Source organism: Muscardinus avellanarius, assembly GCF_963383645.1.
Source record: "Muscardinus avellanarius genome assembly, chromosome: 13".
Taxonomy (NCBI): domain Eukaryota; kingdom Metazoa; phylum Chordata; class Mammalia; order Rodentia; family Gliridae; genus Muscardinus; species Muscardinus avellanarius.
The window spans coordinates 86,078,053-86,093,453 of record NC_137799.1 but is presented as its reverse complement, the minus strand read 5'-3'; positions in this window follow the sequence as shown (position 1 = coordinate 86,093,453).

Below are 15,401 nucleotides of genomic sequence, written 5' to 3'. Positions count from 1 at the left end.
AGGAGAGGGAGCATCTGTCCTTGTATAGGCATTTTTCCCCCTCCCTACAGCAGAGATTTTGGGATATGTCAAAGAAATGGTGACAAATATATAGACTGGGGTCTCTGGAAGTTGAACATTACTTGAGAACAAAATGTGGCCACTATATTAGTGTAATGGGGCAGAATTAGAATTAATTTTTTGTATTTAGTTTTGAATTTATTTTTATTATTTGTACTGAGGACTGAATCCAGGGGCATTCTACTTCTAAGCTATACCCCTAGCCCTTAAAATTTTTAAACATTTCAAACAGGGTCTAAGTTGCTGAGTTCGGCCTTGAACCTGCAATCCCCCTGTCTTAGCCTTGCGAGTACTAGAGTTACAGGTGTGCACCACCATGCCTTGCTCCTATGTTCTTTTTTTTTTTTTATTAGGGGTTGTATGTATTCAGTTTGACACGACTACAGCCATCTTTTGTAAATTTCTTAGCGTTTTTTATTTTAATTCCTTGGCATATCTGGCATTTCTAAGTAGCAGAAAATGAATGTATAATACAAAATTCTAAACATCCTAAAATGGTTTTATTGTTGGCCGGTCACTAACATCTTTAATTTGAAAAGTCTGAGTTGTCAAATATATTTAAAGTGCATTCTTGAAGCTAATCAATAACAGCATTTGTTTCATTTACAAAACCTTAAGAAAAGAGGTGGAAAAGTCACAATAAAAAATAAAATGTGATCTAGAAATATTCTTCCTTAACTACCCAACACAAACATTTGCTTGAATTAGTTTATAAGTATACAAGAAATATATACAAATAGCATTATAAAAAAGTTCATATAGCAATTAGAAAATGAGGGGGTCTTTCTCTACTATTAAATTTAAATAGGGCAAGGCATATAATACACAAAGTTTGCTGAAACCTTGATGTCTTTTGTTCTAGGCTGGTGTATGCTATAGCCGAGGTCTGATGTTTACAAGGCTGAAGTCCTAGAAGATAGAAAGACTGCTTCTGGTATGGCTTTGGAGAAGGCGCCAATGGCAATGTTTTCACTACTGGGACTGTTGGGTCAGGCCTCTTGCGCTTGGGCTGTGCATGATGCTGATATCCGGGTCCAGCTGAGATCCTGCTCTCATCTCCACAGCCACAGAACACCTTATTTCTACATTGGTCCATTCAGACTCTACCATCTGGTTGGGCAGGTGCTACTGTGGCCACTTGGGTCACAACTCTCATGATTACTTCAAGTAACCCTAGTTTTTTTCCTGCACAGTTTCCTTCAAAATAAAAGTAGACAAAAGCATTAGAATGGTACAGATGATTTTCAACCAGCCTTGGCACCAGAACATGGATTTTTTTTTAGCTTATGATAAACCAGGTCCATTCTGGCTAGGATGAAGGTTTTTTTTTTATCCTTACCAATATAAACACCTGGCCTATTGAGTCAAATTGCAAGGACCCCTTTGGTCTTGCTATCCCTCAGGAATACACTTCTGTCAACATCCCCCAATAAACTGCACCCCTAGACCCGTCTACCTCTCTTCCTTTGGTCTCATGGCATCTTTGGGCTGTCCTCACACTTGGGACCACATTGTTCCAGAACAGCTTTGAACGCCAAAGTGGTTTTCCTTTTATCTTGGAAAGAGGGGGAGACTAAAGAGAAGCATAGAGGACTTGCAATTAAATAGGAGTGAAAAAATACAAGATGATTTTGTTTTTCTGGTGGTATGTGTGTGTCGTGTGTGTGTGTGTGTGTGTGTGTGTGTGTGTGTGTGTGTGTGTGAGATTCATGGTAGTACATTTGGTCTTTCTGAGTTGCTATAATTGTCTCCTGATTTTAGGAATTAGGGAGCAGAGAGCAGTCTTTTTCAGAGCCAAGGGCTTGTCTTACTGAGGATGTCCTGCCAGGTTTACTGACTCAGTCCAGCGCCTGCATAGATCAAGTCTGCGAGGACATGCTTGTAAAATCCCACAGGAGTTATTCTGGCTGGTCTGGTGAAACAAGTGGGATACATCATATCCTGTTGTTTCTTCTCATTTTTTTCTGAAAGGGAAGATATGAAAGAGAGATGTTATCAAAGAAATTGGTAGTAAAATTGTGAGGCAGCAGAGGAAATTGGCGTGAATGCCTAACGGTTTTTCTAAAAATATTTGATCATGTGACATTATTGTAATACTCCATGAGTTACCTATGCTGTTTGTTCTCGCTCATGTCTGTGCCTTTCATCATTTGTTTGCATCTCTGCATCCTTTAAAAACCAGAAGAAAAGTTACCTCTTATATAAAGTGTTCCCTACACCTTTGGAGAAGACCTGGGGCTTTGAAAGCGTGTGTGTGTGTGTGTGTGTGTGTGTGTGTGTGTGTGTGTGTGTGTGTGTATCTTTTAGTATATTTACTGGGCAACATTTAAATATGCTTCCTGACATTTCTATCTTTTCCACTAGACTGTGACTGATTGAGGTTAGGAGCCAGCATTATTTGTCATTTTATCTGCAGTACCTAGAAAATGTCTAGCACAAAAGAGATGCTAAATCAATGGTGAAGGCTGTGTGAAGGGTACTCTGGGCTCTGGTATGAGGGGGAAAAAACTGAACAGATGAAAAAGGGAACTTAATCAGGGGAATTTAAAAGGGTTGATATTTGCAATAAAATGTATGAATATAATGGCACAAACCCTTAAGAATACTATCAAGATTGACATTTGAAGAATGCTATGGACAATTAAAAAATTAAAAGGACATTTAATAAAATGATTGGGACCGATGGCACAAGGTTAGCACATGGCAAAGAGGTCACATCACTGCTAGATGTTGCTTCTTTGTTCTCTACGGAGGAGCACCGTCTGCAGAGATCCACTCAGTCAAGGGACAAACAGGATATAAAACAGAGCTTGGCTGCTTTGGGTGAATTCAAGTCTCTGGGGCCAGGAAACCTAGTCCAGGGTTTTGAAAGTGCTAGGTGACTGTGGGATCATTTGAAAGAGGAGAAAAGTTAGCCTTGTTCATTCCTTCTCAATTTTTGCTTTTCATATCAAAGAAGATTTTTTTCTCCATTTCTACTGCTACCAGTGTTAGTCTCTATGTCCATTTCCCAGACAGAGCTGACATCTCTCTCTGGGGCTGACTTCTCCCACGTTGTCTTTACATAGAAGCCAAAGTGAGAGAATCTGATCATGTTACTCTAACATCAAAGCCAATGTGTGGCCTTCTCATTTTACTCTTTGTGGTGGCTGTTCGACCTCGCTGGCCTCTGTCTCTGCAAACACAGCACCTACCCCTTTCCTTCTGCTTTCCTGTCCTGCTGAATTCTGTCCAACCGTCCATGTGCAGTGTTCCCTTTCTTTTGTTAAGTCTTGCCTAATGTTCTGTTAATTCATTAAAAAAAACTGTATTCACTAGCTGGGTGTGGTGATGGTGATGCACGCCTGTAATCCCAGCACTTGGGAGGCTGGGATAGGAAGATTGCAGGTTCAAGGATAGCCTTAGACTTTCAGTTACCTGGTAACTGAAAGGTTACCCCGTTTCAAAACAAAAACATAGAAAGACTTGGGTTGTAGCTTAGAGGTAGAATGCCCCTGGGTTTCATCCCCAGTAAAACACAGACAGACAGACAGACAGACACACACACACACACACACACACACACACACACACACACACTACTCACTGAGTTAGACTCTGTACTAATAAGTAGGAAGATATAAAGGACAAAACCCCCAGAAACAATCTTGGTATTTATGGAGAAAGATGGTTATTAATACAATAAATAATAGGATGCTGGTGCAGTGGCACACACCTGCAGTCCTCCTACTTGGAAGGCTGGGAAGGGAGGACTGCAGTTTCAAGACAAACATGTAGTAACTTGGCCTGTTTCAAAATCAAAAGGGTTGGGAGTGTAGCTTGGAGGTGTAATGCCCCTGGGTTCAACCCTCAGTACCACAAACAAAACAACAATAAAACTCCCAAACCAAACCAAACCAAACCAAACCAAACCAAACCAAACCAAACAAAAACCAAAACCAGAGATACATTCTTCCTCTGAGCTATATAGATGAGAAATTTAGCTAAGTATATGACCTTGTCATCCAGGTCAAAGTCATCCCTGGTAATACAATCAGGATGAATAAGCATTAACTGGGGGAAGAAGAGGAAGGAAGGGTGTTTCCAAAATAAGGAACAAGATATGCAAAGCTCAAGGAGGGAGCCCCATGGTGATGGTAAACTGAAAGAAAATGTGTGTTGCTGGAGTGGTCCTGCAGGCTGGGGTCTGATCAATCAGACCTTCAGGTTGGCTATGTCAGGGAATATTTTTCTCTGCGCTAAAGGTGGTTGAGAGTCACCAGCCCATTTCAAGTAAGAAAAACAGGATAAAATATATTTATTTTTTTTGGTGGTATTGGGGGTGGAACACAGGGGCTTTCTACCTCCGGGCTATCCTTCTAGACCTATTTTATATTTTATTTGGAAACAGGGTCTCACTAAGTTGCTGAGAGCCTCACTAAGTAGCTGAGGCTGACTTTGAACCTGTGCAATGCTCCTGTCTTAGCCTCCCAAGCGCGGGGATTACAAACATGCACCACCACGCCTGGCAGGATAAAATATTTTTAAAAGATCATGTCTGCAGTGGGAATTGGTAGAAGGAGACTGAAAGGATGTAAGTGAAACAGTTGGGGTGTGGAGGAGCTTTTCTAGTAGTAGTCCACGCAACTGATGGTTTGCATTAAGGTAGGTGTGGAGGGTATAGAAAGCAGTGGGTTGATGTATGTTTGGGAGGGGAGGCTGGTAGCACATGTTAGTGGATTAGAGGTGGGAGAAAGAAGGCATACCAAAGAAAACCTCCAGGTTTCTGGTTCACAACTTCATGGCTGGTAGAAACAGTTACTAAAGGGGACATTGAGGAATGAGGACAGATTGGTTGATGAGTTTGGTGTTGGGAAGACAGAGGCTGAGGAGCTTCTGAGCTATAAAAGGGAAGAAGTCAAAATGGCCTAAGAGCCACCATTCTGGAGCGCAGGGGAAGTAGAGGCTGGAGACAGAAGCTTGTAAGACATCAGGCATATGCCAAATGTGAAGCCAGGGACTTTTTGCTTTGAGAGAGAGCATGGACTATGAAGGAGAGAGGCTATAGGGTTAAGTTTCAGGGAAAGGTAGCAATAAATGGAGGACTCCAGGAAAGCTTTAAGTCCTAGCTGAAGGCCAGGGTATGGGAGGGGGGGAAAGCAGCTGTGCCCTCTGACCAGAACACTGTTTCCTTTTCTCTTTGCCTGGCTGATACCTGCTCATCCTTTGGGTCTCAGCGGAAGCACCTCTTACTCTTGGAAGTCTTCTATGGTGACTTTATCTTTCTCTAAGACTGGTTCAGTGCTTTAAACATGTGCTTCTGTGCCATTGAACTGGCCCGTACTAGCAAAACACACCACACTTTATGCTATTTCTTTGCTTATTGCTTCTTTTTCCTGCCAGAGTCTCTGATTTGAGAGACTAAGAATCACATTTATCTTACACCCCCATCACACAGTAAAGTGCCACTCATCCAGAGAGGTGCTTTATACATGTTATTAAAAGAATAAATTACTGTTGAGTTTTCAAACTAGATACAAAGCAGGGGCTGCTGAATTTTATGAAGCTTTTCCTCAAATTATAAACACAATTTATGTAAGAAACTGATTATTGTTGTGAGCCAGTTTGTAGTGCTAGAGAACTGGTTATTTTGAGCTAAATGAAGAGTATATCTTAAAAATTTTTTTTTATTGGTGCATTGTAGCCAAACATCTTGATGGGGTACAAGGGGTTGTAGAGGCATGCATGCACACATCACCCAATTAGCCCTTACCCAATCCCACCTATTCCCTCCCACCTCCCTCCTTCTCATGTTTGGCTTAGTGGCTGACTTCGATAAGTTTGTGAATGGACATCATGTACATTAGAGAATTTCCGTTTTCCCCCATCCCAACCCCTCAGTTAGGTTGCCTTATTTGCTCATCTATGGTATCTACTTCTTTGTCTAGCGTTCCTTCTATGGCCCGTTTTTTCCCTAGCTTCCATATGAGTATGTCTTTTATTAGAGGAAAGAAGGCTTCCGGATCATAGGTCTGTTGTGTTCCCACAGTACATCTGTTTCTTAGCAGTCACTCATGACACGCATGTAGAGCGCACAGTTTAGGAGGTTTGGCTGGGTGAGCACACCTAATCCGTGGTTCAATATCAAGTTAGAGAAAAGTGTTCTGGTCTTCTCTTGGTCCAATCTTGATTTGAGCTAGGGTAAATAGTCCACAATCTCTGATCTGAAAGCTTTGGAGTCAGATTTCTTTCAGAATTTAGAGTTTCGAGATGTTTTAATAGAGAAAATGCCATAATATATCTATCCCCTTTACGGTATCTTTTATCAAGTTGCTGGATCTCTTAAAAGGAATGACTGCAGTAACAGTTGTTTTTCTGTTTCACTTTAACATTCCACACACCACATTTTATTTTCACATCAGCTCTGGGAGGTAAGTAGGGTCTCTATTTCATGGACTGGGGAACTTAAATCTCTGAGCCATGAACTACTGAGCTCAATCTTGAGCGCAGCCTTTGAGGTTGAAGTCAGATCTTCTTCACCTAACGCCAGGTAGATATTTCAGTTGAGGTCATATGTCTCAGGTATTTATAGAACCTCTGTGATTGCATATGTTTATAAAAATTGACACATGACCTTGGGCATGTCAGTTTTTTTGTGTGTGGATCTAGGGATGGAACCCAGAGGCCTTTGACCTCTGAGCTATACTCCCTGCCCTACTTTTTTTTTATGGTACTGGGGTTCCTGGAAATCCTTCTACCTCCAGGCTACACTCCCAGACCTATTTTTTCATACTTTTTAAAATTTGGAAAGAGGGTCTTTTAAGCCAGTGTGGCTGGCTTTGAACTTGCACAATCCTCCTGTCTCTGCCTCTCAAGCATGGGAATTACAAGCGTGCACCACCACACCTGGCCTTCCCTACTTTTTATACTTTATTTTGAAACAGGATCTCACTAAGTTGAGGAGGGCCTCACTAAGTAGCTGAAGCTGTCCATGAACCACGATTCTCCAGTCTCAGCCTCCCGAATGCTGAGATTACAAGTGTACCACTACACCTGGCTTGGGCATATCATTTAATGGCAAAAACTATGTTTTACTTGGTATTAATAAACTTTTATATGAAAGTTTCTTTATCCACAAAATGAGAGTCAAACTAGGATCCCAAAGAAGTTTTAGTTTTTTTTTTATCTAATTATACTCAAAATTAAACTGAGAAATTAAAAACAATTAGTTAATTGAAAAAACAATATTTCCACATAAGTTTTTTTTTACCCCATTATAATGTATGAATACAATGCATCAATAAAAAATTAAAAAAGAAAAACTATTTATTATGTGTTAGCATATAGTTGTGAAATATAACTGTTCTCCAAAATAAATGTGAGTGAGAAGAATGTTATTATTTTACTTTTTTTGTGGCGCTGGGGATTGAACCCAGGGGCATTCTACCCTGAAGTACACTCCAAACCTGCTTTTTTTTAAAATATTGGAGACAAAGTTTCCCTAAATTGCCGAGAGCCTCACTATATTTTTAGACTAGCTTTGAAATGGTGATCCTCCTGTATCTGCCTCCTAAGTACTGGGATTACAGGTGTGCACCACCATGCCCAGCCATTACTTTTTACTTCTGCAAATTTCTTTCATGTCTGGATTAACAGGCACCAGCTGATTTGCACATTTACTTTTGTGTTTAATTTGTTGCCCATGTTGTTATTGTTGAAGTACACAAGGAAAGTGGGCAGCACACAGGTAGGTAGTTTGGGAAAGAGAGAAATACTTTGATAGCATCCCCTGATAATTGTAGGTATTTTTGGCCATTTTACTAGAACTTTAAATGTCAGCATAATGAATAAGGCAAATAACATCTTAGAATTATAAAAACTGGTGATCTCTGCAGTTCCCCTGAAATGGTCTCTAGGACCTCTGGATGTCTGCAGAACATGTTTTGAGAATTGCTGGACTGACATTGAATTGCATTGTGTTACCCTCTCTCCTTGAAGAGGCTTTTGATGTCACTAGGATATGCCAATCACAGGAACACCCAAGCCTGATTCATTCACGCATCTGTCTGTTTCATCTGTTTTCCCTAATTTTCTAAGTACTTACACATGGACCCCAAACACTGTTGTGGTAGAGATTGTTAGATGTTCCCCAAATCTGCCTCTTTTTTCCCCAAGCAGCTTCTTTTGTATTAGATATGATCATCAGACAGAGTCTACAATTGTGTTAGTGGTGGGATGTGTAATACCTTTAAGCCACGCCCATTAAAGTCCTGCACACATGACCTTTCTCCCATTGGCTAGACATGGATCAGGATTAAGACCAATAAGATGACATAAGGAACCTTGGATGACCAAAAGGAGAAGAACTGACTGCACTCTATCAGAAAAGGAGCAAAAAGTAAATTCCTGTTGTTTTGGATATCATGTGTTTAGGTCTATTTGTTATAGCAGCTAGCCTAACTTAACACTGGATTGAATAATAATTAGAGTGAACTCTCTTAGAGTTCATAGTTATTTGTCCTCCTCAATGACATGTAAATTGAACTGTGCAAAAGGCTGAAATGTAACTGAATTGCCATAAATTTCATTATTAATGACCTCTCTTTACAGATACATTCTTAAAAAAAAATTCTTTCTAGATCTATGGCAGATTCTCCTTTTTTTCTCTTGGCAAAAGATTAGGAATAATGAAGGACAAATATTTGTTCCTTAAATATTTGGCAGATTATTCTATTGCATTATTATTTTACATATGTTCCAACAGTAAAATGACTAGCTTTGGATACCCATGGGTATAAGACAGGGAATTAAACTGAAAATTGGAAATGTATTCCATGAAAGATACAATGGGAAAAGTAATTGAAGATAAAGTATTATAAATAGGATGACTCAGATTGTTGAAAACTGCTTTCAAATAATGGATAAACTTTTTCAAGGGGGAAGTAATTGAGTAGGTTCCAAATTTAAAACCTTTGAGGGAATTTTTTCTTTCCTTAATTACTGATATTTCTCCTTGGTTTATAAATATGAAGCTAATTCCCCTTAGTGTCAGTTAGAGATACAATTACAAAAATAATGGATGTGATGCAGGACATTATTAAACTTTTTTTTTTTTTGCTTTGCTCTTATTTATATTCAATGCAAGTCAGCATTTTGAGCAAATAACTGGACTATTTTCCTAAACATTTCTTGATTCCACGGCTTATGATACATCATCTATGTCACATTCAGTGATGTTGCTTCCATCGATTCTGCAATGATCATTTCCTATCTTAAATATTGGTGGTGACCAATGTTATAATTATTTTATTATTTTTTGAAGACATCATTTGAATTAAAGCTGCTCTGAAAAAAATGTCTAGCTACACATATGCATTAATTCAGAGAACATTTAGTGTATATACAATGTGCTAGGCCATGGCGATACCAGTTCTTGTTTTAAAGGAGCTCACAGCCCTGTGGGGAGCTAGCATTGTAATAGTCAACAGAATAGGGCACAGGGCAGTAACAAACTCTTAACTTCAACTCTTAAACTTGAGTGGCTCAACACAACCCAAATTTATCCCAAGTTCTTATTTCACATCCAGGAAGTCAGCAGGGGTCCCTCTTCCTTAGGTGTCCAGGGGTCCAGGCTTTTAACGGCCTTCTCTCATCTGTGATCCTCAGAGGACCTGTGTCTCGGGGAAATGACCATGGGTTTTTAAAGCTTCACTTTAGAAGTGACACATGCCATTTTTGTTCACGTTTTGTTGGCTGAAGCAAGGGCTCATGAGGGGAGGAATGGAGTGTTTGTAGACAGCCAAATGCCAACCACGCATATAAACAGACAATTACAGTGCAGAGAGGGAACTTGGCGGCCCCAGCAGTAGGAGATCAGATATACTCGCAAGTGTTATCAGGAAGGCTTGCGCGGGATACTGATCGACACAGAGGGAACAGGCTTACAGCTGGGGGACTGGCTGCAGTGAGCAGCACCCTAATATTTTCTCCAGTAAAGAAGCTTCCTACCCCCTGGGCTCGCCCAGGGAGAGCAGTGTAGACAGGCTCATCATGTGCAGAGGCACAGACATAGCGGAGGCAGGGCTCTTGAGAAAGGAAATGGCAAACTTGTAGTTTGTTTGCTCCCTGGAAAGGGATGTTTTACTTGCGCATCTCTTAAGAGCAGGCCAGCCTGGTGCTCCACTTGCCACGCACTCTAGGCGTCTAGCCCTCTGGCTCTCTTTCTTTGCTGCTTCCTTGAGCTGAGACCTCTCTGGGCCAGGCTTCTATGCTGAGGATAAATACGCACACGGGACTATTACCAGGCCACCAACCTCATTTTCATGTGTGATTCAAGCCCAACTTTGACCTTTCTTCAGAGGAGCAGATACTGACTGCATTAACACCTCCAGTCACTCGCCAGCTTCCAGAGCCCTGTGGTGTGTTGACTTCTAGGTCTGCCTCTCATTTACTTCTCATGATCCTACCCTGGGAAGTTATTTAAAACAAGAGGGAGGAGGGGGAGGGGGAGAGAGAAAGAGAGAAGAGAATAGGAGAGGAGAGGAGAGGAGAAAAGAGAGGGGAAGAAGTGTCCTAGAAACAGACTTTTTTTTTTTTTCTGGGCACACTGTGCATCTAAGACAACTGGATTTAGATTCCATCCAGCAGCTAGAGTTTCCCCTCTGCTCCCAAATATGTTTTCAGGAACCGACTAAATTATTAGGCTATTACTGATGAAAAAATCGCTGGGGGTTGGCAGCAGCATTTCAATGGTGTAAGAGTTGCAGACCATTGGTCAGATCTCTTAAATCGGGATTTAGTATTGGTGGGGAAGAAAACGGACTGAGTGGGGATGTTCACTTACATCAGAACTGTACGAATCAAAGCAGACCCGATGGCAGGCCTGGCTTTGGCCTCCGCAGCACTTGCCCTGGCAAACTCATAAGGACAGTCCATGTCTGCAGAGCAAAGGAGAGGTCTGTGGATGTTACTAAATGTCTCATCTGATGTGAGGAAGTGTACTTTTTTCTCTTTTAATGATTTATGATTAAATTAAAAGACTCTTTGCGTATATGTGTATTTTTATACTTAATTGATGCACATTTACTTTCTCAGAATGAAATAGATGACTAAGAGCCGGGCGTGGTGGCGCACGCTTGTAATCCACGCGCTTGGGAGGCAGAGACAGGAGGATCGCGCAGGTTCGAAGCCAACCGTGTGCGCTGGCTTAGGAGACCCTGTTTCCAAATAAAAATGTAAAAATAGGTCTGGGAGTGTAGCCTGGAGGCAGAAGGGCTTCCAGGAACCCCAGTACCACCAAAAAAAAAAAAAAAAAAAAAAAGAAAAAAGAAAAAAGAAAAAGAAAAAGAAAAAGATGACTAATAACAACTTGGTCATTGCACTCATCTTATCCCTACATTTGCATGTTCCCTTGAGGGGCTATTAAAGTTTATTTAAAACAAAGTAATTAAAAAACATCCCCCCTTAAACTAATCACACTCAGATGCTCAGCAGCCACGAGTGGCCAGTGGCTGCTATTTTGGATACTTTCATCCTCTTGTATAATGTTTATCAGATGGAACTGGCTTAGGCCATTGTTCTTCAAATTGGAGTCGACCAACAGGTTCCTAAGACACTGCCAGGGGAGAAGAAAATCTCAACACCTCTAATTATTCTCTTTGCTTATAGGGAGTAGAGTTTGAGATAGAGCTTAATAATCAAGGAATCTATCAGGAAGCGTTCTGGGGACCAACACCTGTGTGGAAAACAAAAACGGAGGGGAGCTGTAGAGGAGGAGGGACAGGGCGGGGGCACGGTCACAGGGACACCTCCACTCACTTGCAGGAGCTCAGAGGGTGGAAAGGTTTTCAGAATTGTCCTGTGTTGCTAAAGAGCATAAGCCCTTCATTCTTCTAAGCGACCAGCCATATATATGTGCAGGCACCATGGGCAGAGAAGCTGTCACCAGCAGCTTGCAGCCTTGAGGGGGCTCCAAGTGTGCATCAGAATGCCCATACCATTTGATATTTCCATATCTGCTTTTAGAATGTTTAAAAAATTGTTAGTATACTGGTAAATGAATTTAATCTGTAATCAGGTACAGGTACATTTAGTGGGAATTTTGCTAAATATGCAGAATGTATGAATCCAAAAGCTTAGAAATCAACTGATCTATTGAAACCTAGATTTTTACATTGGAATTGTTAAAATACTCTTTACAAATATGTGGCCATCTGGTCTAATTCAAAAACATACTTAATTTGTTCAGAGTAGCCAGTCCTTCAGTCTGCCCTTCCTTCCTCCCTCCCTCCCTTCCTTCCTTCCTTCCTTCCTTCCTTCCTTCCTTCCTTCCTTCCTTTCTTCCTTCCTTCTTATATTGGGCACAATACAATTATACATCATAGTGAGAGTGAAATAAACTTACATGCCCATATCACATGGCCTTCCTTCCTTCCTTCCTTCCTTCCTTCCTACCTACCTTTCTTCCTTCCATATGCAAATTACTTTAGCTGTGGCCTGCTTTAGTTAATGATAGGCCTGCCCTCTTATTGTCTTAAGCTCAGTGATTTCACATATTTACATGGCCTGTTTCAACCCTGAGTGTGTTGTTTAATTTTGTAGCCCCTTGTCTGCATGGCATTAAGAGAGAGAATTACAATAAATCTAGTTTTGCAGATTTTGTTGCTTTATTTTGAGATTCTAGAATCTGGCCTTCATCTGGATTAGAACAATGAAAAAGGACTCAACATGTTCTGCCCCTCAATACTGCAGGTTATATTTATAGCCAGAGAAAAGAAAGTGATAGAAAGTAGAGGTGAGGGTACTGAGACAGCTCTGTTGGTGGGCCTGGTTTAAACAGGGCCTGTGGGTGACTGAAGAACAGCTGCATGAATGAGAGTTGGCTCATGTTCTGATGTAAGTGGCAGTCTGTTTACGCATCAGCTTGGGTTACTGTTGATGGTGTGTGGAGTAGCATTAAGTTCACCAGTAAGTCTAACTTCAGATATGTATAGTGGCAACTTTAGGTCAGAGTTGATTCCACTTGACAATAGTAACAGTGTCTAGGGCTAAAATCAGCAGAGAAAAAAGAAAAATAGAAATATGAGGAGAAAGGGAAGGAACTCAGAGCCAAGGAATGAGAACAAATAAAAGTAAAATGTAGCCGGGCGTGGTGGCGCACGCTTGTAATCCCCGCCCTTGGGAGGCGGAGACAGGAGCATCGCGCAGTTTCGAAGCCAGCTTCACTGGCTTAAGAGACCCTGTTTCCAAATAAAAATAAAAATAAAAATAGGTCTGGGAGTGTAGCCCGGAGATATAAGGGTTTCCAGAAACCCCAGTACCACACACACACACACACACACACACACACACACACACACACACAAGTAAAATGTATAGAGTGGAATTGGCCACTGTTTTGAGAACTTAAAATCATACACAATCATCCTCCTTAGTGGCTAGAAAATCAAAGCTAGGAAAACAAAAGGGCACAACACAACCTCAACCTCTGAGAGTATTAAAAACCCATTTCCTGCGAAGAAGAATCTAATATTTATTCAGCATTGGTTTTTATTATTTATAGGATGCACTTGAATTTGTAGTTCACTTATATAAATCTCATTTAATTTCCCTAAGTATGCACCGTTATTCACTGCATATTTATGTCTCCCTAAAATTTATATTTTGAAACCCTGATCTCCAATGTGGTGGTTTTAGGGAAAGGGGCCTGTTGGGGGTAATCAGGCCATGAAGACAAAGCCTTTACACATGGAATCAGTGTCCTTCAAAAAGAGAAAACTGAAAACTCTGTCTCCTTCTTTTTGTCCTGTGTGAAAGTTCAAGGGGAACTTGACAGCCTGGAACCTGGACGAGGCCCCTCACCAGAACCCTACGGAGCATGTGCTCTGATCTTGGACATGCTACACTCCACAGCTGTCAGAAACAAGTATTTTTGTTTAAGCTGTTCTGCCTATGGTGATTTTTGTTTTAAAATCGGGCAGTACTGGGAATTGAACCCAGAAGTGTTCTAGCGCTGAGCTAGACCTCCAGTTCCATTTCATTTATTTATTTTTAAACAGGCTCTCACTAAGTTGCTGAGACTTACTTGTCTTGAACCTGGGACCCTCCCATCTCAGCCTCCCAAGTACTAGATTCATGGGCATGCACTGCCATGCCCAGGTCCCTAGGATTTTTTTTTTTTTAAAACAGCAGCCTGAGCTGTCTATGATATCTCTTGAGCTATCATAGGTAGGGGTGAATAGGCCAGGAAAGATAGCCCCACCTTTGACAAGGAGTGGTAGTGACTTTTAGCAGAGAAACTTGGAAACATATTTTTGTCACCCTTAGACAATCTGTATTTTGATCTTGGCTCTTAGAGATTTAGATGCAGAGAAATTCATAAACTAGGGACTAAAAAGTTCAATTGAAGAAGCCTGGCAGGCAACATAAATGGGCAAAGCTAGTCCAGGATGAGACCCTAGGAAGAGCTGAGAGTATGGTGATGTGGACGGTCTCTGCTCCCCCTGCTGCTGTGTCCAGGGAGGACTACAGAACCAGAGTGACCGCATCTCTCAGTTCTCAGAGATGTTCGGGGACGTAGTTGAATACTGACCATGTAGGTAAAATCTGGTGTTTAGACATTGGAACTCATTTAAAAAATATGGCAGATCAAAAGAAACACCTGGGGTTGCAAATGAATTTCTGAGGCAGTAGTGCCTTGGCATGAGAAGGTAAGTAGCAGTTTTATAGAGCAGGCCTCTGGTTGACTGGGACCACCACCGAACACTGGGAAGGTGGAGGTCTAGAAGTTGGGAAGCCATTCATGCCCTTTCAGAGGATGCTAGCCCTGAGGTCGTCTCTAGAGAGACCCACCAGTAAGGACTTAGAAAATACAGGACAGCTGGGCAGGTGAGAAGGGGAGGCCAAACCCCTCGCTTCCGAAGTGAGCAAGGGGTTCACGTGCTCAGATCCTCTCTTACTACGTATATTTCCTGGCTGCGTGCTTCAGCTAATTTTAGAAAACCAGTCTGACCTCAGCCTTGATAGACTTGTGCAGCCTCCTTGGCTATCACTGAACATCACTTGAGCCTTGCAAACTAATTACAGAAATGTCACCGCTGTTACCACCTGTTAGCATAATACACTTAATCATTAGCAATTAGCGAGATGTTTGACCTTTGGCTGGGGAGGGAGGGGAAGCAGGAGGTGGGAAATGGTAAGGAAGGCACACCCACTTCTCTTGCTCTGGGTCCCTCTCCATCTGTCCTGGTAGCTTTGCACCATTACCACCCATCAGGAGAGTGTTTATTCAACTTGTGTCCTTGCCCCAGAGGAGGACAGGAAAAGTTGAAGAGTTACAATCCACAAGCTCAGGATGTTCCACA